Genomic DNA, 24,989 nt, shown 5'->3' with positions numbered 1-24,989 from the left:
AAGGAAGAAAGCATTAACTGAGCGCCTCAGCCATCATAGCCCTGTGCTCTGAGTCCCTGGTGGCTCAGTTGGTAAAGAATCTGCCTGCAATGCAGGAGATCTGGGTTCAATCCCTGAGTCAGGAAGATCCTCTGGAGAAGGGAATGGCAACCCACTCCAGTATTTTTGCCTGAAGAATCCCATGAACAGAGGAGCCTGGCAACTAGTGTCCATGGGGTCACAAAGAGTCGGACACGACTGAGCGACTAACACACACACATGTAGTTTATGCACATTCATTCAGTCCCTGTAATCACCCTTCCAGGGAGGTATTCATATCCTTATTTTATACAGAAACTGAGGCTCAGAAAAGATACTCTAGGTCTCTGGATTTCAGGATGCTTATCTGTAAAACAGATAGTAACAAAACCCATCTCTCATGTCTAGTGTGAGAATGCAGTGAGATATGGTTTAGAGAACCTACTACCATACCAGATGCTTTGGAAACTTTACTGTTATCACCAATATCAAGAACCATCTTTAATACTAATGACTAGTATGGATGAGGTCACACAGCTCAGGAATGTCACAGGTGAGAGGTGCAGATGCTGGACAGTGTTTTCACTCTGTCAGGCTGCCGCTTACAAGCCCATGGTTTGAAAAACAGCTCTGCCAATCATTAGTTGCATGACATCAGACAAATCAGTGCACCCTGTAAGATCTATGTTCTCTTAATCTGTATAAAGAGGCCAAGAACTCTTCCCAGGTGGCACTAGTGGTAAAGAACCTGCCTGCCAACACAGGAGACATAAGAGATGGGGGTTTGATCCCTGGGTTGGGAAGATCCCCTGGAGCAGGGCATGGCAACCCACTCCAGTATTCTTGCCTGAAGAATCCCATAGACAAAGGAGCCTGGCATGCTACAGTCCATGGGGTCACAACGAGTCAGACATGACTGAAGCGACTTAGCACACAGTCGTTAGCTGCATGCATCAGACAAATCAGTGCACCTTGTAAGATCCATGTTCTCGTAATCTGAATAAAGGAGCCAAGAACTCGACCCTACAGAGTCTGCAGGGATGCTAGAGGAGAAAATAACCGGTTAATACAAATCTGCATTGTGTGTGTGCAGATGGAAACTGTGATGACTGGGATGGGCACCCTGAACCAGGACAAGTATCTTGGGCTGGTATGATTCACATGTGTTAGATGCTGACAGATGAAGCCAGAGTCATGCAGAGGGCACCAAGGATCTTGCAGGCAGCAAATGGCCTTGAGCTGACAGTGACTGTGCTGGCTCTATCCAAAGGCTAGTCCATCTTTTGCTAATGCTCCCCTGGAAAATAAAAACAGTGTGATCCTCCTAAGACGCCATCAGAAACACGCATTGGGATTTTATCCAACATGTTAGAAAATAACTCCTCATAAAAACGGCTTTAGGAGAGAGCTGGCATGAGAAGGGGACATAGCCAGAATTCTTACAGGGGTCAGATTGCAGCAACACACCACCCTCAGAACCCGAAAGGATTTCTCTGTAATGAGGACCGAGCTTTCCGGGGAAACTTAAGCCAGGTGGGCTAACTGCTTGTTGAACCCATGTCTCCTCAGGCAGAAACAGGACAGTGTGTCCTGGCCACCGCAGGCTGCCAGTGAGCTGACACATGCCCTGCATTTGTGTTCTGGGGAGCAACGAATGTCTGTCTGAGCAGAGCGTGCAGACTCAGGCCACGCGCACACACCACAGTCAACAGCCGATGCAAAGCAGCTGATCGGGAGCTCCTCAAAGCTTCCCTGTTTATATCCTGGGGTGCTGGCTGCTAGGCTTAACTCAATTGACCCTCAGACACACAGAACTCTGCAAAGTATTATGGACCTGGTTTTACAGACTAGGAGGAGGTTCAGACAGTGGCTCGCCCAAGTCACACAGTTAGGAGACGTAGAGCTGGGATTGAGCTGTGGTCCTCCGGATTGGAAAAGGTCAGTTTTTATTCCAATCCCAAAGAAAGGCAATGCCAAAGAATGTTCAAACTACCCTCTAATTGCACTCATTTCACATGCTAGTAAGGTAATGCTCAAAATCCTTCAAGCTAGCCTTTAACAGTGCACTGAGAACTTCCAGATGTACAAGCTGGATTTAGAAAAGGCAGAGGAACCAGAGATCAAACTGCCAACATTAATTGATTATAGAAAAAACAAGGATATTCCAAAACAACATATACTTCTGCTTCACTGACTATGCTAAAGCCTTTGTGTGGATAACAACAAACTGGAAAATTCTGAAAGAGATGGGAATACCAGACCACCTTACTTGCCTCCTGGGAAACCTGTATGCAGGTCAAGAAGCAACAGTTAGAATGGGACATGGAACAACAGACTTGTTCAAAATTGGGAAAGGAATACATCAAGGCTGTATATTGTCACTCTGCTTATTTAACATATGCAGAGTACATTGTGTGAAATGCTGGGCTGGATGAATCACAAGCTGAAATCAAGATTGCTTGGAGAAACAGCTATGACCTCAGATATGCAGATGATACCACTCTAATGACAGAAAGTAAAGAAGAAGAACTACAGAGGCTTTTGATGAAGGTGAAAGAGGAGCGTGGAAAAAAAAAAAAAAAACTGGCTTAAAACTCAACATTCAAAAAACAAAGATCATGGCATCTGGTCCCATCACTTTATGGCAAATAGATGGGGAAAAAGTGGAAACAGTGACAGACTTTATTTTCTTGGGCTCCCAAATCACTGCAAACAGTGACTGAAGCCATGAAATTAAAAGATGCTTGCTCCTTGAAAGGAAAGCTATGACAAATCTAGACACCATATTAAAAAGCAGAGACATCAATTTGCTGACAAAGGTCCATACAGTTACAGCTATGGTTTTTCCAGTAGTCATGTATAGATGTGAGAGTTGGACCATAAAGAAGGCTGAGCGCCGAAGAATTGATGCTTTCGAATTGTTGTGCTGGAGAAGACTTTTGAATGTCCCTTGGACTGCAAGGAGATCCAACCAGTCAATCCTAAAGGAATTCAACCCTGAATATTCATTGGAAGGATTGATGCTAAAGCTGAAGCGCCAAACCTTTGGCCACCTGATGAGAAGGGCCAACTCATTGGAAAAGACTCTGATGCTGGGAGAGATTGAGGACAGGAGGAGAAGGGGGCGAGAGAGGATGAGATGGTTGGATGGCATCACCAACTCAGTGAACATGAGTTTGAGCAAACTCTGGGAGATAGTGAAGGACAGGGAAGCCTGGCGTGCTACAGTTCATGGGTGTAGTTCAAAGAGTCAGATGTGACTTAGCAACTGAACAACTTCTGACTTCAAGGACACTTCCACTCGGCAGACTTGCCCAAGGCAGACTTACTTTTAAAGATGAAGGGCAAAGCCAAGACTCAGAGAATCTTAGAGATGCAATTCTCAGTCTACCATCCCAGCCTGGGAAGGAGTGGCTCAGCCCCTCCTGACACATGGTCATTCTCTGCAGCAAGATCTCCCCAAACATGGGCTCACCATCCACTCCACTTGTGTCAACTTCCCCTGAGTGCCTAAACGGCATAGTTTTTCCCTTTCCTCACTCTGAATGTGAGCTCAGTCGCATCCAACTCTCTGAGGTCCCATGGACTGTAGCCCGCCGGGCTCCTCTGTCCATGGTATTTTCCAGGCAAGAACACTGGAGTGGGTTGTCATTCCCTTCTCCAGGGGATCTTCTGGATCGAACCCGTGTTTCTTGTGTCTCCTGCACTGGCAGGCGGATTCCTTACCACTAGCACTACCTGGGCTCCCTCACTGTACTGCATGTTAAATACACTAGAGGATTTCTGCAAGGACACTACGCTCCTTTTCAGGATGGTAATCACTGTCCTGAATTCATGTGGCTCGTGAGTTTAGATTTTCACAAGGCAAATGTTCTTAGAGCACATGGGTATTCACAGATCCTATCACATGGTGCCAGGGCTGGATGAGTCACTCCTCTGCTCTCCCCCGACTGCCCGCCAGCCCGACTTCCTCGGCCATTTCAGATGAGGACACAGAGCCGGTGCTGCCACTTCTCTCACCCTCACCTGGACACAAAGAGATGCTCTTGGACAACAAACCAGAACACACGGCCCAGGCTGAGGCATGGGAGGTGGAGCTCAGTCTGTCCAGCTGTGCCCCTTTTAAAGTGAAGAACTGGCATTGATGCAGATCCTGTCTAGGAAGCCTCTGCAAGAGAGGAAAGGCCCAGAGACAGACTGGGAGGGGGGGTCTCAGCTGCAGATAGAGCCCCTCTGACAAACCAACTCTCTGAAGTCAAGGACGTGTCCCCTTGATAAAAGTCAGCAGGCAGCATCCTGGAGATTCAGTGTTCAGAGAAAAGACAGTATCCTGCGTGGTTTGTTTCTGATCACAAGAACAGAAATGCCAGGAAGTTTCTGGAGATGACATTTCCCAAAGAACCAGGGGTCCTTTCTGACTTGGCATCATGCCTGCCATATTAAAGATATATATTTAATAGGAAATACTTTAATTAATAAATGAATAAGGAAATAAACACATCTCAACCACAGATTTGGAGGAAAAACACCTACGATAACATGCATCAATGCCTAAATTCTTTCCCCTCGGGATGCTGACTCTCTCCCTAGATTGTTCATACCCCTCCCTTAGGCTGAATTCTCTCATGACACCCCTTTTAAGGTTATTCAATTAAGGAACCAGAACTATGAAGGGTGAGAAGCAAATTCACGAGTCCTCAGACCAACTGGACTAAACAAGCCTGGGCCCTAAAGAGGCTGGATCTCGGCCAGAGCACCCAAAGGCGTTCCAAGGTCAGCGTGTCCTACCATGGGCAGCCTAGCCCTCGGCATGGATCCTCCACATCTGGATATCTAAAAGGCATCTCAAATGTAGTGCGTTCAAAATCAGATCAAGATCTTTCTACCCAAATCTCATTTTTTTTTTCTGCCTGTTTTTGTTTGTTTCAGATTAGAATGGCAGGGCCATAATCCATTGTCTATACAGAAACCTGGGAGCTGTCCTACACACTTTCTCTTTCCTCATCGGTCCATCAGGAAGTCCTGCCAACTTTACTTCCTAAATATCTCAAAGCCCTTCTCCTCTGATGTCACCACTCAGCCCAGTCCAGCATTTTTTCTTTCTGGGACTAATGCAAAGCATCCTGGTTTCCCCACAGGCACTCTTGTAACCTCCCACCCATTCTCAAGACCACTGCCGAAATATCTCTTATAAATCCCAATTGTTCATATTGCTCCCCATGTGTGCAACACACACATACATCAGCCTCTGCTTCAAATCCTTCAATGGCCTCCAAGCTCTTAAAGAAAAAAAAAAAAAAAGACAGATCAGCAAGGCCCTGAGCTGTCTCTCCAGCCTCACACTCTTCCCCATTCTCTATACTCAGGGCCCACTGATTTCCTCAGTTCTCTGAAAGCACTAAGCTGCCCGTCACCTTAGGGGCCATATTGGTCCATATGCTTAGGAAGCCTTCCCTCACTTTACTCACTCCCTCACCTAATAAACAAATGATCCTTCAACTCTCAGCTCAGATGTTACTTTCCCAGTGAAACTATCCCTGATCACCTGAAGTAGGTCAGGACCCCTGTCATATGTTCTTATGGCAACCTGTCCCTTTATCTCATAGCATTTATCCTAGTTTGCAATTTTATAATTATTTTAATAACTATCCTAGTATAAGTATTTTAATAGTGTTTGATTCCCCCATGAGACTGCAAGCTCCTTGAAGGCAGAAATCATACCTGTTTTATCACCATTGCATCTCCAGGTTTTAGCACAAGGCCCGACACAGAGTAGGTAGCCGATAAAAGCACACTGAGTGAATAAAATACAGCTCTTCTCTGATTTGATTCCAACCAATCATACCAGGTTCCTTCCAACACCATTTCTGAGGTTCTCCTGAGTTTATCTTAGGAACTTCTGGGGGTTTTGCCGTCTCTCCTCATCCCTCTAGTATCTACTATGATGGCCAACCTTCTATAGATCAAGAGATCACACCACTGTCACCATCATTGTAATGGGCCTTCACCATACACTGATGGGCTCCAAAATCACTGCATATGGTGACTGCAGCCATGAAATTAAAAGACGCTTGCTCCTTGGAAGGAAAGCTATGACAAACCTAGACAGCATATTCAAAAGCAGAGATACCACTTTGCTGACAAAAGTCCACATAGTCAAAAATATGGTTTTTCCAGTAGTCATGTACAGATGTAAGAGTTAGACCATAAAGAAGGCTGAGCGCCAAAGAACTGATGCTTTCAAACTGTGGTACTAGAGAAGACTCTTGAGAGTCCCTTGGACTTCAAGGAGATCAAACCAGTCAATCCTAAAGGAATTCAACCCTGAATGTTCATTGGAAGGATTGATGCTGAAGCTGAAGCGCCAATCCTTTGGCCACCTGATGCGAAGAGACCCTTTTTCAGGGTCACTGGAAAAGACCCCGATGCTGGGAAAGACTGAGGGCAGGAGGAGAAGGGGGCGACAGAGGATGAGATTGTTGGATGGCATCACCGACTTGATGGACATGAGTTTGAGCAAGTTCCATGAGATGGTGAAGGACAGGGAAGTCTGCAGGCGTGCTACAGTCCATGGAGTTAGCAGAGTCAGACACAATTGAATGACTGAACAACGACAATGCTGCTGGAGGATTTCCTTACCATGTGTTAGGCACTATGTCAAGTATCAGGAAGGTGATATTCACACAGTCCTCATATTAATAGTATTGACACTATAAGATTCAATACTGAGTGACTGAACAACAACTATAATGTATACATTACTAACCCTATTTGCTGATGAAAAACTGAGACTCAGAGAGGGTTGGCTAAAACATGGTGGGGCCAGAATTTGAAACTTGGTCTAACTCTGAAGTCTACACTCTTAATGACAACCTGCTCCCCTATAAAATGGAGCTAATAACACCTACTCACAGTGATGTCAGGAAGACTCAGCACAGGAGGCACTTGGTAAAGGATGGCTGTTGCTGCTATTGTGATGTTGGAAGTATTGCGGGGAGGAATAACCACTGACCATTTTTCTCAGAGAATAATCCAGCTTTCCTTCCAGGGCTGAAACAGCTAGACCTAGTTTGAAAAAGATTTTAATGGGAAGCAGCATGCTGTGACAGTTCCACACAGAGTCTGCAGAAAGGGGAGCTGATGTGCTAACAAAACCAACCCAAAGATCTTTGACCCTGGAAACTCTCCTCTCTAAATAAACTTGGGCTTCCCACTGCAAGCCCCAGACATTGGGCCTGCATGAGGGGCCCAAACCTATAACAGTTCCTTGAATTTCTTTTGCTACCTCTTTTCCTACCTCCCTGTAGCAGAGTAATAGAGAGAATACACTGCATTTGCAGTCAGGAGATTCTAAGTCTGAATACTGGTGTGCTCAGGACAGAGCAAGTAGGGGGCAACCAAGCTGCCTGGGCTTCATTCAGAGTCTCAGAGTCCTGGGAAGCAAGGGGATGACGAAGGGCCTTATTTCATCCTCAGTGGCTGGCTTGGGAATGATCCATTCTTCTGAGTCTCCTTCCCTCCTTTTCCTATCACTTACCATGTAAAGGAAGAAAGCAACTAAAGTATTTGAGTTCCTACTGAATGTCAAGCACTTTCACATGTATATTCTCATGTATTAATAGTAAGTTAATCCTTACAATGATCTGTAGCAACAGGTGCCATTATCCTTATTGTACGATCAAGGAATCTGCAGTTTAGAGAGATTAAATGACTTGGAATAAATTACTATACAGTAAGTGGTGGAACTAAGATTCACACCCATTTTTGTGAGTTTCTGAAATCTCTGTCCTTATCAAATCAGAAGATGTATAACGATTGAGTCCTATAGGAAAAATTATGGAAACTACTTGGATGTGCACAAATGGTAGCGAAGCCATGAAAACTCGTTCATTTCCTTCTTCTGCTCACTAAGCACATCCCGTGTGCCAGGAACTGTGCTGAACTCCAGGGATACAGAGGTGGGCAAGATGTGGACCCTGCTCCTGAGAGGTTTACGATCTAGTGAGGGGAGCTCTCTAGGGGGAAAAAAAAAAAAAGATAGGAGAAAATCAGGAAAACTGAGCAAGAAAGAGAAAGCAGAGGATTCTAAAACAGAACCAGTGAGGTTCTTGGAAGATAACTATTTCAAACCTGGCTGCATGACCTGGCATCACCTGGAGGATTGCTAGAAGTAAAATTTCCAAGCACTCAATTCCCAGTTCTATACATGGGCAATTAGGCCCAGTAATCGGAATATGTAACAATTATCCTAAGTGAGTCAATAGCACCAGTTCACAGGCCAGATGTGTAAAACTACACTAATCCATCCCCTTCATTCTGCAGGTTTGAGAGCTGAGGGACAGAAAGGGAAAGTGACCAGCCCAAGGACACACAAGAGTCAATGCTTCTGACTCACGTTTCCAGCTCACAGTCAGATGACTTGAAAATCATTTTTCAAAACTTCAGAATGATTTATTTTTGAGTGTGACAGATGCATTTTTTAAGTGCACATATGACATATTTTATGGACATGGAGTAAGTACTGCTTTAAGGATGATTTACGTGCCTACTGGAAAACTATATTCTACAAAAGTACAGTATGGAAAATAACAGATCAATTTAGGAGACTAAAGTTGTACAAAGATACACACAAAATGGATGTACGTTTTCATAATCAACAATATTCTCACCCTCCGATTGCCTCTGACCTACGTCTGACCTACCTCCTACCTCTGACCACCTCCATCCTAGGGGAGCATGGTAGGACAGAAAACTTTATTAATTGATCAAGTACTTCAATATACTGGTTCCCAGACTGTGAGGGAGAGAAGAGAAAAGCCACAAACAGGTACTTTAGGAGCTGCCTAAGGCACCCCACTCCAGTACACTTGCCTGGAAAATCCCATGGATGGAGGAGCCTGGTGGGCTGCAATCCATGGGGTCGCTAAGAGTCGGACACGACTGAGCGACTTCACTTTCACTTTTCACTTTCGTGCCTTGGAGAAGGAAATGGCAAACCACTCCAGTGATCTTGCCTGGAGAATCCCAGGGACAGGGGAGCCTGGTGGGCTGCCGTCTATGGGGTCGCAGAGTCGGACACGACTGAAGCGACTCAGCAGCAGCAGCAAAGCCTTGTCTACTCACAGCATCTTCCTCCACCCACAGTGATGTCCCTGGTCACTGAAAAAGTGTTGAGCTTCCTGGTGCTGACCTCTCTGCACTGAACTCAATGCCCCTGCCCTACTAGATCATCAGAAAGATCTTCTCTTCGTCCCAGCTTGAGGTTCTTTCCACGGGGCTAAATGGAGGACTCAGGCAAAGGGCAGAGATACAGAGGGGCTCTGCAGCATGAGCTAAGGCTGGCCCCTCTGTGGGGCTCCAGTGAGCTGCTCACCAGCCACCTCCATCAGCTCCCCTCTCCGTTCAGGTTCACTGTCGTTTGCCTGAATCTGCCTGTTTGAGAACTCGCAGCAAACTCTACCTGCTCTTCTTCCTCTCCTTCTTGGCCATCTTCCTGCTGGTCTTGGTGAAAGGAATTCCAATCCTATTCACCTTCTAAGGCTCGCCTACCAGATTAGCCACCTCCGAGGCAAAGCTGATCTTTCCTCTTCCACTTGCAGGCTGAAGGCTCCAAGGCTGGTAAGAGAGCCCAGAAGCAGGGGTCAGAGAAGTAGAAAGGAGAGACCCAGGAGGGCTCAGCATTCAAGGAGCCCGATGTAGAAAGGGTTCTGAGGAGGGGCTCATCAGCAGTGCTGAGAGAGGAGGCGGCCTCGGAGAGGCTGGAGGTGAGGTTTGGCTTCACCTGGCACTGGCCTCCCCAGCCTGCTCTGCCACTGGGCCAAGTCCCACTCTTCTTTTTTCTCTCTCACATTTTTCTCATCTGTAAGTGAAGAAATTGAATGAGCTTGTGCCCATGGTTCTCATTTCTGATTTCTGATTCTGATCCAACTTCTGATTCTGAAATTCTAGATTTTCATTTTTTTTCCCCTTTGGCATTGGATACGAATGAGTAAGATTGACACTAGGATTCAATAATAAATGTTTATAATCCAGGATCACAGATTCTGAAATCTTAGAGCTAGAAGAGATTGAGCAATCCATTTCTCTCTTTCCTACTGACTTGATGACAAGTAAAACAAAGCCCAGAGAGGGACTGCAAGTTCGGTGAGGACAGGAACTGTCGGTCTTATTCTCTGTGACATGCCTGGCGCATTTTCAAAAATAGATGTTGAATAAATGAATGAACAAATGACCCCCCCACCCCCCCCACTCTGAGATGATGCAGCCTGGGACAGAGGAAACATCCTCACGGCTTGCTTGGAGGGAGGGAGCAGGATAAGGTGGGAGCCTCCGACTGCTTCTGGCCCTGAAGGTACCGTGCTCTCCAGCTGGAGAGCCAGAACAGAGCCAGGAACAGATTCTCAAGGCTGGCGGTGCCAGTGGCGGCTGGCCACAAAGTGGGCTTGTGCTCGAGTCCTCCGTGCTGTGCATAATGAATCACGATGTGTCAATTACTGCATTCTGTTAACAAGCTCGAGTCTGCCTGTGCATCGCCAATGAGCACCCTGCAATTTGCCACAGATCTGCAGTTAATATGTGGCAGAGCAAGTGGGACAGAGCATTTTGAGACACCCCAGGTCCAGGGAAATCAGGTGGCTGGTTTGTTTTTGGCAGCTGCTGGCTTTGATGATTGGGCAGCAGGATGGAGAAATGTGCTTTCTCCTCTCTAGGGAAGAGGTCGGTGTACCCTTTCCTGTCCTGGAAGGAGTAGGTTGTCTGACTCAGGTAAATCCAGCTAGAGAAAGCCATCTCTGTGCTGTTTTCTCTGAAGTGCCAAATAAAATGGGGCAGAAGTAGAGTGGTAATTAAAAAACATCCCTCAACCATGGTTTGATGGACTGGTTGATTGGTCATCAGCTTTGAAGTCTGACGTGGGATTCAAAATCTGGGTCCACTACACATGAGCTCTGTGATCTTCGCTAATCCTCAATTTCTCTGTGACTCAGTTTCCACATCTGTAAAATGGGGATAATAATACTTACTTTGCAGTGGTATTTGCAAGGATTAAATGATAATACATATCAAACCCAGAACAGTAGCTGCTATGTAGTGGGAACACAGTATAAGAGCCCCGCATCATGTTCCCTGAAGGGATTCTAACCTCCTGAGGAATCCTGGGGCCAGGACCCTAGGCAAAGCCAGACAAGAACCTCTGTCTTAGATGTGTGTATGTGTTTTCCCTGGAGTGGCTCCACAGTGACGACTGCGGTCATGTGAGGATGCCGGGTCGGCCTTCCTCACCTCCACACCGGCTGTGTGAGAGAGGAACAAGCCTCCCGGTGAGAGGGGAGGCTGCTCGTTTCTCAGGCAGCACCGCTGCAGCCCCTGACCTACTTTCTTACTAAAAATAGCCCCTCTTAGGTCACTGCCGCAAATTGAATTCCGCTGCTTCACTGCGCCCGATAGGCAGGTGGGTGGGTGTCAGAGCACATTTGGTGAGCAGGAGCCCCCGCTTCTGTGGCACATGGCTGCCCAAGTCTGCTAATCCCACACGTCTGCGCAGAGGACAGGGGCTCCAGGGCCCACCACACTGCACCCGGCCTCTCCACACACAGCAGGCTACACCTGGCCCTGCCAGGACGCCTTCGGGGAGGCAGAGCAGGGGCCGGAAGGGAGGTTCTGGTTCCTGGGCTTTGATGTCTGAATGAACTGAATTCAATTAGGAGCTCCACTGCCTTCTTGTTATTTAACCTTGGGCCAGACACTGCTTCCCAGGTAGCTCAGCTGATAAAGAATCCGCCTGCAATGGAGGAGACCCCAGTTCAGTTCCCCTGGAGAAGGGATGTGCTACCCACTCCCGTATTTTTGTGCTTCCCTGGGGGCTCAGAAGATAAAGAATCCATCTGCAATGCAGGAGATCTGGGTTCAATCCCTGGGTTGGGAAGATCCCCTGGAGGAGGGCATGGGAACCCACTGGGCTTCTCTGGTGGCTCAAATGGTAAAGAATCTGCCTGCAATGCAGGAGACCCAGGTTCCATCCCTGAAGAGGGGACTAGCAACCCACTCCAGTATTCTTGCCTGGAGAATGCCATAGACAGAGTGACTAACACTTTCAGACACTTAACTCCCCTTTCCCTCAGTTTCCACATCTATAAAAATGGAGATAATGAAACTGATCTTAAAGCATTGTTGTACAGATAAAAAAAAAAAAAAAAAGCAGTCATTGGCCCAGAACTGGTGCTCATAACACAGTTATCACAGTTATTCCTGTTGTCTGGCCTGCTGCTCCACAATGCCTTCATGCTGACACCACTCGTGGCAGGCGCAGCAAGGAACAGGAGGCCCTCCAAGAAGGAGGAAGAATCTAGGCTGAAAACACCTGAGAGGTACTTAGGTCAAGGGGTCCCACCCATGGCTAAGCATCACAATAACCAAGTGGCCTCTTAACAATACTGATTCCAAGCCTTTGCTCTGAAGACTGGGTTCCGAAAGCTTGTCGAGGGGTGTGGGGATTTGCATTTTAATAACTTTTCCGAATTAGGCCAGTCACCTCCTTAAAAAGAAATGGATGAATGGATTATCGGGGGTTTTTTCCCCTTCCATTATAAGCATAACGCAAGGTCATTACAAAATATGCAGAAGACATGGAAAAACAAAAAGTAAAAGTAAGAAGTTAAAAATAATCAATACCTATTGCATGTCCATTAAACGCCAGGCCCTCTTCTAAGTACAGAGGCAGTTTTGACTCTCAAGAGACGTCCAGGCTATGCGTGGAGGCAACGACGGAAACACACACAGAAGACTAACACGATAGCCAGGGGTGAGAGGCCCCTTATGCAGTGTACCAGAACAGAGATGAGGGAACAATTGATTCTTCCTAGGAAGTCAGGGAAAGCTAAAGCTGGACTGGAACGAGAACAGGCGTTCATCTGCTGGACAAGGGAGGAAGGGGCATCTCAGGAGGGATGTCAGGACATGCAAACACAAAGGAGAAAGGCCTTTGTTAGGAAAACGCCCTAGGGTCACCAAAGTGAGGTCTCCCTATATGGTGAATAGTGATGGCACAGGGATGCTGGTGTGAATGCCTGGGGCCAGACCATGAGGAATCCCGGAGGACATCAAGAACGTTGCCTACGTCGGGGAGTATGATTTTCCTAGTACTTCATATATGCCTTTTGGTTTTCCTGTTTATGTGTCCAAGGTTGTTATTCTTAGTAAACACAGCAAATTAGTGGAGTAGATGGGCCATAAATTTATCTAATCCCAATTGCTGGATGTTTAGGCAACTTCTAATTTTACTAGATTATGAAACACTAGGATCAACATCTTTAATCATAATGACTTTTTCCACATTTAAGATCTGTCCTTAGGAGACAGTTTCAGGATATGAATCAATGAAAGTGAACGGACATCTTTGAGGCTCTTGATAAATAGTTTCAAAGGATTTTCCAAAAGTGGCCCATTTTTTATAAATGAGGAGGTAAAGCCCAGGGAGGTTACATGTCTCTTCCAAGTCACACTGTTGAAAAGAGATGGAACCTAGAGCAATTCTGGAATCTCCTAAACCCAGGCCCAGGGTTCTTTCTTTATATACATTGTCTTCCTACAGATCAAGGAGGACAGTCAGATTTATTCAGCCAGAGTCTCTGATCACTTCCAGCTAAGGAAGTGGCTTTAGACTAGCAATGTATATAGGTAGAAGATGAGAGTAACATGTGTGTGTTTACATGTTATGCTCCCCGTATATGTATGCTCCCCGTATAGTATAGTTTCCGCTCCATTCAAGTCAAGTATATCTTACACTGTCTTACCTTCTTACCTTTGACCCTACATGAAATGTGTCCTGTTCTCCTAGTCAAATTCTATGCATATTTTAAAAGACCTACATGATCCAAAAAGAATTTCCAGACTATGAGCATTTACTATCAATAACATCCATATATTCATGGGGTTGCAAAGAGTCAGACACAACTGAGCGACTGAACTGAACTGATGATACTATATTGCTTTGCAGCACCTCTTGTATTGATGGTGACCTCTGTCACGTCGGACCTCTTGTATTAAAATTATTTAAGTTTACCTATGAATAAAAATCTCAAAGGCCTCTGTTATTAGAAAGAGATAAAACAAAAAAACCCACCCTCCTAAAGCTAATGAGAATATATTTACTTCAAAAAGGCACTTTTCGAGTTTGATGGGCTCAAAGACAAGTCAATCCGTTCCCTCTGACCTTCCACATCACACCAACGGATATCTTGGTAGAAGAGAAACAGTGCTGTGACTAGGAGACAGAATGTTTCCATGTGCTAAGGTTGGAGATGGAAGTGGCAACCCACTCCAGTATTCCTGCCTGGAGAATCCCATGGGGAGAGGAGCCTGGCAGGCTATAGTTCATAGGGTTGCAAAAGAGTCGGACGCGACTTAGCGACTAAACAACAACAAAATGTGCTAAGGACCTACTCTGACCAGGCACAATACCAGCTACTTAATATGCATTATACACTTGGAATAACCTTAAAATAATTCCAGCAAGGGCACTATTATTCTCCCTGTTTTTACAGATGAGAAATGTTGGGACCAGAGAGACTGAGTAACTTGCTCAAGGTCAATACCATTAGTGAGTGTCAAAACTGAGATTTAAACCCAGGTATGTCTGACTCAAAAATCTGTTTGTTGGTTTGTTTGGTGGTTTTTTTTTTTTTCCTGCTTTACTGCACGGTCTTGGCAAATGTCACTTCAGTTCTAGCTCTGCTAATCTCAAGCTAGACGGTCCCTGATGAAGCCTTCCCACTGAGCCCTAGTTTGCTCACGTGTGAGATGGGGATAATTATGTCCCCATCCTACCCCTCTCTCCCACCCAACACACGCAGGGCTGCTGCCATGATTAAATAATACAATGAGTGTAGCAGACCTACACAGATGCACAGATTGCTATTAGAGTCCTGAACATCATGACTGGCCATTGTGGGGATGCCTGGAGACCCTGCCAAGATTCTCTGTCATTTAAGGAGGATGTAATTACGCTCACTAGACAGCCTCTTCTATCAATAGCATCAGAAAGTGGATGGCTGCAATGCATTTCAAAATCATCTTCAACAATGACTGAAGCCAAGGGGTTAAGCTCGTAGAAAATTCATTAACCAGAACACTGCACCCCAGAGCACTCTGGGGAATCGTGGTCTCCCAGGACATTTTCCTACTCTGTCCTTTTAGATGTACATATTTGTATACAAATGTGTGTGTGCACCCACACACATCTATCACCAGCGGTCCATGTCTAGGAAGAGGGATTCAGCAGAAGGAAGGTTGGGCTGGGACTCCACCACCACGGGGCCAGTTATAAATGAGTTTGGGGTATTTATTCCAGCTTTCCAGAGGCTTCTGGTAAAATATCAGGAGACCTGGTTTAAGGTTCAGACTCTGCTGCTTAGCAGTTGTATAATCTTGGGCCAGATTCTTGACCTCTCAGCCTCATTTCCTTTTACATAAAATAGGGATAATGCCTATCTTAGATAAATGAGTTAACCTCCCTGGGCTGCTGTTTCCTCTGCTATAAAACCGCTGCCACAGTCACTTCGCGTGACATGCTTACTGTGTCCCTGGCCTGTGCTGCGGCTCTGCAGGTATTCCTTCACTTGTCTTCCCAGCTCTGTGGAATGGGGACTACTATCTCCAGTTGACAGAAATCGTGTCCTGCACTCAGAGGAGTTCACTAATTTGTCTTAGGTCACAGTGTTAAGCTGCAGAGCTAGGACTCAAACCCTGGTCTCTCTGACTTGAAACCCTGTGCTCTCAGCCACCAAACCATATTCCTGCCCACCAGAGAGGTGCTACAAGGAAAACGTGAAACAACATTCGCTGTTACTATTACTCTTAAGTCACGGGTGGCCCGTGGTCTGCACTCCTCTTCTATGTCACATGAGACCTAGGACGCTCTCTAGAGCTCGGAGCTTGGAGGGGGCCCTGTGGGGCATTGTGCATTGTGAGAACAAGCCCTGCTGGAAAAACATGTACTGCTGTGCTCCCCAAATTCATGAGATCAGCCACACTGTGGACATGGGCAGGGGTGATGGATGAAATTCCTCCACAGTTTTAAGTTGAAGGCTGGTTTGGTGGTGAGAGAACCTAGAGTAAAAACTAGAAGACTGAAGACTAAAGTAAAACACTCATGTCCAAGGATCAGCACTGATTTCCTTGAAGCTGACAGTAGATTCCAGCGAGGAGAAAGATGGATTGTGAAGACAGGGGAAGCTGGGCAGCGGCCTCCTCACCCTGATCCTCCGCTGCTTACACTGAAGGAGGAAGGGACACATGAGGAAGACACATTCTCAAACCTTAGGCAGGCTGTAACTAAAAACAGAACTGTGATTCAAATGTCTAGTACTGAGTCCTCTGCCTTTGCACTCTGGAAACCAGATCGTTTCACCCCTCATCAAATCAACCTCCCCAAGGTGCTGGTTCCCACAGCTCAGAGACTCAGGGCAGGAAGAATCACTGAGAGTCTAATGACCAAGTGGTATAGTTGCAGGGCCCCTTACTCCCACGATCTCATCTGAACTGTACAACAACCCTGTGAAGCAGGTATTTTCACTCCCATTTTACAGATGAGGAAATTGAGGCCCAGCTGGGCAATAGGAGTTGCTCAAGGTCACTTAGCTAGTAGGTGACAGTGCTGGCTCCAGAGTCCATGCTCTTTCAAATACCTATGCCTGGTACATTTCAAAGTAAGAAGCTGAGCTTCATTTTAGGCTTAGTAAGTGAGGAAAGCAACACTGTTATCCAACTTGCCTTAGGAAAGGACTCAGCAATGCAGCCATTTGAATGATTCACTCCTATGACTGACAAGAAGACTACTCTTGGTTATAGCTTCAGCAACTGCTAAATCTGCTACACCTCCCTGCCCCCTCCAGCTGGCTCCGGGAGTTGAGATTATTTAAATAAGAATTTTAGTGGCCTCCTGCCTCAAGGCATGATTATCAGAGAGCTTTAAGTGATAAAACTGTCATAAATCATAATAAAGGATGAGCAGAGTCAGGGTTGGGGAAGGTAACAGGCAAGAGGACCTTCTGAAAAGCAGGGTAGTAGGTACAGATGCAAAGGAATACCTGTCAGAGTTTGCAAAAACACTTCCCTAGCAAGTCCTGCATCGGACCCTCAGATGTAAGCATCTCCATTTTACAGATGATGAACCCTAACGAAAAGTTAAGGTCTAATGTTCAAAGTCAGACAGAGGGTGGGATAGCAACCTAAGTGTCCTAATCCCCACCTAGTGCTTCCTCCAACCCATCTAGCTCCTTAAAGTTGTGAAGACAGAAATCTGCAAGAACTGAAGGAGGAAGAACCCTGTAGTCTTGTCCCCCTGAATGACAGGACCAGTATCGGGCAGAGGCAGCACAGAATCTGAAACTCTGGCTTTGAGAGTCAGAACTTTTTTTTCAAATCCCACCTTTGTATGAACTTGGGCAAGTCACTTCATCTCTCCTGTAAAATGTGCTTCATGATAGTACCCATCTTATATGATTGCTGTGACAATTAAATACGAGAAAATAAACCATACATGCCATCTACACCAAGGCAAATCTTGGTGTAAGCTGTCACCATTTTCACCATCATCATTCTGAAGGCGCCCGGCACACTTCCTGGCACATAGGAGGTGCTTGGTGAGTGTTCATTCCTTCTTCTTTCCCTTGTTCCCATACCTCCCAGTGCACAACCCTCCATCCATTATCTGCAGACCTGTCAGAGGAGGTCTAGGGTTGGAAATTGAGAGAGCCAAGGGGGCTTGCTTCTTCCCAGGCAGCCTGCCTGGGCTAGCCTTGCTTTGGGGGGGCACTGGGCTGTCACATGGTCAGTAATCATGCTTTTTCTATATGCTTTCAGGTCACACCCCAAAAATTAGTGACTCCATCCTGGATTTTCCTCAGAAGACAGCTTCCGCAGGTATGGCTCCTACTGAGGATCTAACTCTTGCAATGGCATCCAGGTAGGCCCCTGCAACAGTTGGCCAAGAAAGCAGTTTCTGCCCTGGGCTAAATCACTGCAGCAGCAGGGATAATCACAGAATGGTCACACTGATGTAACATTATCAAAGGCACCATGACAGCACACCCTATAGCCACTTAGCAGAAACATTATCCATTGTACATGAAGGAAAAACTACTTATGATAATCTGCTTCACCAAGCTCTCTTTACAGAAACTCTCTGACCTCTCTAAAGAGCTAAACATCTTCATGCCAATCTCCTACCAGGTATGTCTATTTGGGTGTTTCACAGGCATCTCACAGTTGTGTATGATATGCGTGCACATTCAGTTGTGTCTGACTCTTTGCAACCCCATGGACTATGGCCCACTGGGCTCCTCTGTACATGGAATTATCCCAGCAAGAATACTGGAGTCAGTTGCCATTTCCTCCTTCAGGGAATCTTTCTGACCCAGGGATCAAACCTGCCTCTCTGGCATTGGCAGGCAGATTCTTGATCATGAGCCACCTGAGAAGCCCATCTCACACTTGTTTATATTTAAAAAAAAATAAAGTCATCACCTTGCTTTGCTAAGTCGCTTCAGTCGTGTCCGACTCTGTGTGACCCCATAGATGGAAACCCATCAGGCTCCCCCGCCCCTAGGATTCTCCAGGCAAGAACACTGGAGTGGGTTGCCATTTTCTTCTCCAAAGCATGAAAGTGAAAAGTGAAAAGGAAGTCGCTCAGTCGTGTCTGACTCTTAGCAATCCCATGGACTACAGCCTACCAGGCTCCTCCATCCATGGGATTTTCCAGGCAAGAGTACTAGCCTACTCTTTTCTATGTATATCCCTCACTGGTCAATGACACACATCCACCCAGTCTAGCCAGTAGAAACCTCAGTACCATCCCTGATCCTGCCCATTCTTTTCCTTCTTTTTGTAACCCTGTTCATAACAGGTCACTTAGTCCCATCAAGCTGAGCCTGGCCTTTCAAATTGCTTCTGACTTTCTACCTCAGCTACCACTACTTAAATGCCTTCCCCTGATGTAATGGGCTAGTTTCTCTGTTCATCTGTTTCCAGGTCCTCTCACCTTCAGCTCAGCCTTCCTCCAGTGCCCAGAATGATTTTCTTAAAATACAAGTTGGACCCTGTGATGGTTGGTTCTATGTGTCAATCTGTACCCAGTTAATTAAATACTAATCTAAGTATTTGATGTGAAGGTATTTTGTAGTTGTGATTAACCTCTATAATTAGCTGATTTTATGTAACAGAGATTATTCTAGATAATCTGGGTGGGTCTGAGTCAGTCAGTTGAAAATCCTAAGAAGAACACTGGGGTTTCCCTGAGGCAGAAGTTCTGCCTGTTGCTGGAGCAACAGCTTGCCCTTCCTGAAGATTTTCCCTCTGGGTTTCAGACTTGCCTCTCCATCCTCCACCATTGTGTAAGCAGATTCTGTGCATTAAATCTCTTAACGTATGTCTCTTACTGGGTCTGTTTCTCTGGTTGATCCAGCAGAGGGTTCCTGTCTCTGAAACAAAATCCTTACTTGGATAGAACCTCCTAGACTAGTGAAAATTGCCAGCTGGATCAGTCCTGGTTTGGGCAGGATGTGGAGCTGTGGAAATCTTCACGTGCTGTTGGTGTCATGTACCAGGTCCTTTACATATATCGTCCTGTTTAATCGGCATTATAACATTTTAAGTATTCTCATTCTCTTTATCCACAAAGGAAAATGGAGGCTCAGGGAGGCTGTAATGTATTCAAAGGAACAGAGCTAGAAAACGGCAGGGCTGATCTGAAGCCTAGTCAGGTGACTTTCGTGGACTTAGTGTCCCCCCTAAATCACATCAAATTAATTTGAGACGTATAAAACAATATTTATTCAAACTATGATATTCTATCTTGATTTTTATTCAAAATGATTACTTTTTCTTTCTAATCAGACTTATGCTTTTACAACACCAGGAAGGCTTTATGAGCAAGAAGGGGGAACCAGATTGTTATCTTTATTTTTTTTTAATATTTATTTATTATTTTAGCTGTGTTGGGTCTTAGCTGTGGCTCACACAACCTTCACTGCAGCATAAAAACACTTAGTTGTGGCTTATGGGATCTAGTTCCCCAACCAGGAATCAAACCTGTACCTCCTGTATTGGGAGCACAGAGTCTTAGCCACTGGACCACCAGGGAAGTCCCTATCTTTATTTTTATAGTTGTGCAATTATAGCTCTTGAAGGGCAAGCAAATTACTTAAAGTCACAAAGGAACAGAAGATTAATAAAAGCATCTAAATAGCCTATAAAGGTCCAGATTAAAGAGAAATCTTCCCCAGGGGATGGGAAGTCTTAGATTTGGATAGTATTGGTTTCTGAGAACACATGGTTTGAAGCAAAGGGTTCTGGACTAAGTGGTGGAAGATCCGCTTTCTCAGTCAGCCTGGGCCTCCTTGCTGACAGCTCACAACTGGACCCTATCACTGCCCCCTCCAAGACTTGGGTATCTCATTCATAGATGAGAAGTGGGAATAAATGGCCTCTGGGGTCCTTTGGCTCCCACCCACTTTACTTCTACAGAGTGAACATTTCCAAGTGTACCTGCACTGTGGGGGCTCTCCCTGGAGTGGATCGAGGTTAACGTGCAGTGTGGGCATACAGAGGTGATGCTGCGACCTCAGACACAAAACTACACCCTTGCCCCTACCCACAGACTGGACCCCTTTCACTTTCTGTCTTCGGGATGCTCCACTGACAATGGAAAGTGTAAAGGCAGTACAACCCATGAGCTCATCCTCACCCCTCTGCCAACATTTCTGCTGCTCTGACTGTCTGCCCCCTGCTCTGTTTCACTAGTGCTGACCAGGAATCATCGAAGCAGTCAATACCCAATGTCTACCATTAGCCCTCCTCTTACATTTATGCCCAATTACGTGTTACTTTGTTGACTTCAGCTCACATATCTGCCCTTGTTAGATTCTGATCTTATCATCCTTTGTATATATAAACCCTCCCAGTTTTCTGATATAACAGAAAGTAGAGCACTCTGCTATGCTTTCATGGGGACAGGCTGAGGCTGGAGCCCTCTGGCAGTCACAAGAGATTCCCTTTGCAGCTCTTATCGATTTATTGCTGAATAATTTGGGAGAATATCACTCACTAATTATGAATCCACCCTTTGGATACCCAGACCCTTATACTGTAGAGCGCCCAGGACAATGCTCTTCTCCTTGAGTGAATGATTTAACCTCTTTATGCCTTAGTTTCTCTATCTTGAAACAGGTATAATGACAGTACCCACTTAATGGTTGATGCAAAGAATAAATTCATATTGTATCACTTCAGTTAGTTCAGCCGCTCAGTCGTGTCTGACTCTTTGCGACCCCATGAATTGCAGCACACCAGGCCTCCTTGTCCATCACCAACTCCCGGAGTTCACCCAAACCTATGTCCATCGAGTTGGTGATGCTGTATAAAACTGCATATATGAAAAAGAATATAAAAAAGAATGTATGTATATGTATAACTAAATCACTCTGCTGTAAGGCAGAAACGAACATAACATTGTAAATCAACTATACTTCAATAAAGTAAAAAAATTTTTAAAGGAAAAAAACCTGCATATGGTCCATAAATATTTGAGAGTTGATAATCTCCTGTTTTGGCTTCCTAGGCCCTTATTTCCCCTTCCCTTCCCCTTAAAACTGAATTACTGAAACCTTTACTTTTTTTTTTTTAAGCACAGCTGAGTTCATGTAGCAACCCCTAGGAGAGACTCAAACATTAAGGGATGGTATGGGGAGGGAGGTGGGAGGAGGGTTCAGGATGGGGAACACATATATACCTGTGGTGGATTCATTTTGATATATGGCAAAACCAATACAATATTGTAAAGTTAAAAAATAAAATAAAAAAAAAAAAAAAAAGAAATCAAAGGAAACAGGTCCGATTTCTATTCCTGGGCTGCATTTGCTGAAAACCTGCGATGTGCTGCCGCAGAGGGTGAGGGCGGATGTGGGACCTCGGGTGTGGATGCACACAGAGACTACCCAGCAGTGAGCCGGGCCAAGGACTCCTGACGCCAGGGCTTGCCAGGTCAGCGTGACACGGGCGGGGGCCTCGGAACTCACCTCAAAAGTTGCCGATGCTCTGTCTCCAAAGACGTGGTGGTGCCATGCAGTCAGGACTTGGGGGCTGGCATCCTGGGCTCAGCGTCTGAATTACTGTGTGACTTTGGGCAAATGATTTCTTCACTTAGGCCTTCATTTCCTCTTCGGTAGGGATTTCTGAAGTCTCCTCCACCTTCAGACTGTGATTCTAGGATCCTATATCTCTTCTTACATTAGAGCAGCTAAAATTCTCCTCGCCTTACTCAGAGAAGCAGTCTCCTCCCAGAGTAGAAACCTGTAAGCCTTTTGAAAAAAGGCTTACATTTGAAAAAATTAAATTTCAAAAAGTGTCTATCCAAGAGTCCCTATCATTTTACTTGTGTGTTTTTTTCCTTCTTGATATATAAAATGCCATTTGCCAAACACTTTTGCAAGTCAGTTCCCAACTGATGATAGTAAATTCCCTTCATATGCAGAATTTATCTAAGAGGTGCTGCCTGAATAAAGTGAGCAGACTCACAAAAACTCACAAAACACAAAGGCCGCGAAAGAGGCTACTGGTGTAAGCATGTGTGCTGCACTAGGGCCACACTGGGCAGCTTCCTGACCAAGTCAGCCTCTTGGCGGCCACAGGAAAAGGCAGGGACTGGCCTTGGCTGGACCTGGAGTTGTGTTTAGGATGGGGCTGAGTCTGGGCCAAGGAGTCTTATGGGGACTCTGGTGCCACGATGCTGGGTGTAACAATCAGACATCCAGTGTGCTGAACCCAAAGGGCTGCAGCAACTTCCTCGCCTCAAGCTGAAAACCACAAACTTACTGAATTCATATCTTACAAAGCCACAAAATCAAACCCACTGCCATTTCTCCAAGACTCCTTTGTTGAACAGCTATTTGCTCCTGGAAACAGATCAGATCAAGTCCCAACTCTGCTTTAAGACCTTTCCTGCTCCCTGTTGCCATACAAGATGAAGTCCCAGCTCCTCAACCTTCGGACATCCCCGCAGCCTTGTCTCCCACTGCTTTGTTCCCCTCCTGATCCCTTCTTTGCCCCCAGTTTGCATGCCTTCTGCAAGCCATTGTTCAAGTTGATCCCACTCCTTGGAAAGCCTTTCTCTTCCTCCTGCTTATCCTTAAAGACCCACCTCAAACATCATGTCTTCTTAGAAGTATTCTCTAACCCCATGCTAGGGTAAAGGTGTGAATTTATGAATTTTATGAACAAGACCCAAAGTGTCAGAGGTGGAAGAGACCTTGAAGACTACCTTACGGATTTCTTTTACTTTATTCATAAAGAAAAACACACCCAGAAAAGGAAAGTACCTGCCCAAGATGAAAGCAACCAATCTTGCATTCAGGTCCCTTGGTCCAGGACTCTTTCTAGTACTTGGTGCAGCTTCTTAATGAATGACTAAATCTATGAATGAGCAAATGGGCAAACAGAATGCTGAAGAGAGCACTTCGGAAGGAAGAGTCACAGCTGTTCTATATTTAAGGGCTTAGGTGCACCCAGGCGGAATGGGGAATTCCACAGAGATGAGAGGTAACAGAGACAGTGGCTGTGGGGTAGGTGCTGTTTAGGGGCCCTGGTGCATGCTGAGGCCTGTGGCTGCTAAGGGGCAGCATTGTGAGACTGGGCGTTCACAGGGAGATATCAGGGTGTCACCCAGCCTCAGGAAGCTTGCTCCCATCTAAGGAAGGATGGAGCAGGCTTCTGGACCTGACTGCTTGGCCATTGTTAAAGCTGCCCCACGCTGCACATGGTCTCCTAGATGCAGTGCTCTGAGGACAGACTGGGATACAGGCTGGTCTCTGCACCTCTAGACAAGTACTATCAGTTTCTGCTGCCTTTTCCTGTCTTCAGAAGTCATGTGCATGCTATAGGCTTGGTAGATGCTGCTTGATGTGTTAACTAAGCCAAAGCCTGACCGCTGCAGGGAGCATGTGGTGAGGGGGGAACATGCAGACCTCAGAGTCAGTGGATGTCAGCCTGAATCCAGGGCTTCACCTCTTTGAGTCTCTATTTTCCCATCTGGAAAATGGGGCTAATTCTTACATGTCTTCTTTCTACCTAGCATGGTGATGGCCTAATAAAATGATGGAAGCAAAATGCTCAGAGTGGCACCTGCATATAGTAGGTACCCGTTACTGTCAGTTCTCTTTTGCTCTGTAAGAAAGCATTATTAAAAGAAAAAAAGTCTGCTGCTGCAACCATCAACTTCTGAGTGTCTTCCTAAATAATGCTTAATGGAACCACACTGTCTATATAGTAAAGTTAATGCCCCCAGAGACATGGCCTCAGCTGACCCTCTGCCGTCTTGCTGGTGGATCACTTGTCTCTCAACCATAATTCACACCTTAAAGCCTTCCTTCCCTCTGCTCATGTTGATCCCTCAGAACGCCCTTTACCCTTCCTCCACTCAGAAAGCCCCTCTGCCATGAGGATTTCCAAAATTAATCATTCCTCCCTCTTCACTCTTTCTTTTAAGTGTTATCACTCTCTGCTTTGCACTCATTCATGTGTTCATTCAGTATTTATTAAGTACATATCATGTGCCAGGCCTAACGTAGCTCCCTTTCCCATTAAATATGAGCTCCATAAGCTAAGACCATTTGCTGTATTCCACCTCAGCACCCAGAATGCTATAGGGCACATTATTAGTCACTAGCAAGCTGATGGGAAGGGATAAGGGAAATACTGTATGTAATATTCATTCAGCATTTAACAAACATACAAACATCTACTGCATGCAAAGCGAGTATAGACAGTGCAGGTCTATTAAGATGTACAACACAGTTCATGCACATGAGGACAGACTTGAGCAATGAAGCAGACTTCAGAAATATTTCCCAGAGGGGATTCTAAGGTCCAGAGAGGGAGGGTGCTTGCCCAGACAGAGCTTGGTGGCAGAGAGAGCTGGGACC

The 24,989-nt window shown here is 45.8% G+C and overlaps 1 protein-coding gene across 2 annotated transcripts in view; it reads right to left on the bottom strand.

Moving 5' to 3' along the window:
* The window catches only part of SERGEF (secretion regulating guanine nucleotide exchange factor), a 248,254-nt gene that overhangs the window by 53,431 nt on the left and 169,834 nt on the right, over positions 1-24,989 (bottom strand). The window lies entirely within an intron of this gene.

Source organism: Bos javanicus, chromosome 15, assembly GCF_032452875.1.
Source record: "Bos javanicus breed banteng chromosome 15, ARS-OSU_banteng_1.0, whole genome shotgun sequence".
Lineage (NCBI taxonomy): Eukaryota > Metazoa > Chordata > Mammalia > Artiodactyla > Bovidae > Bos > Bos javanicus.
Note: the sequence above shows the minus strand (reverse complement) of the source record. Positions and strands in the feature narration are given on the sequence as shown.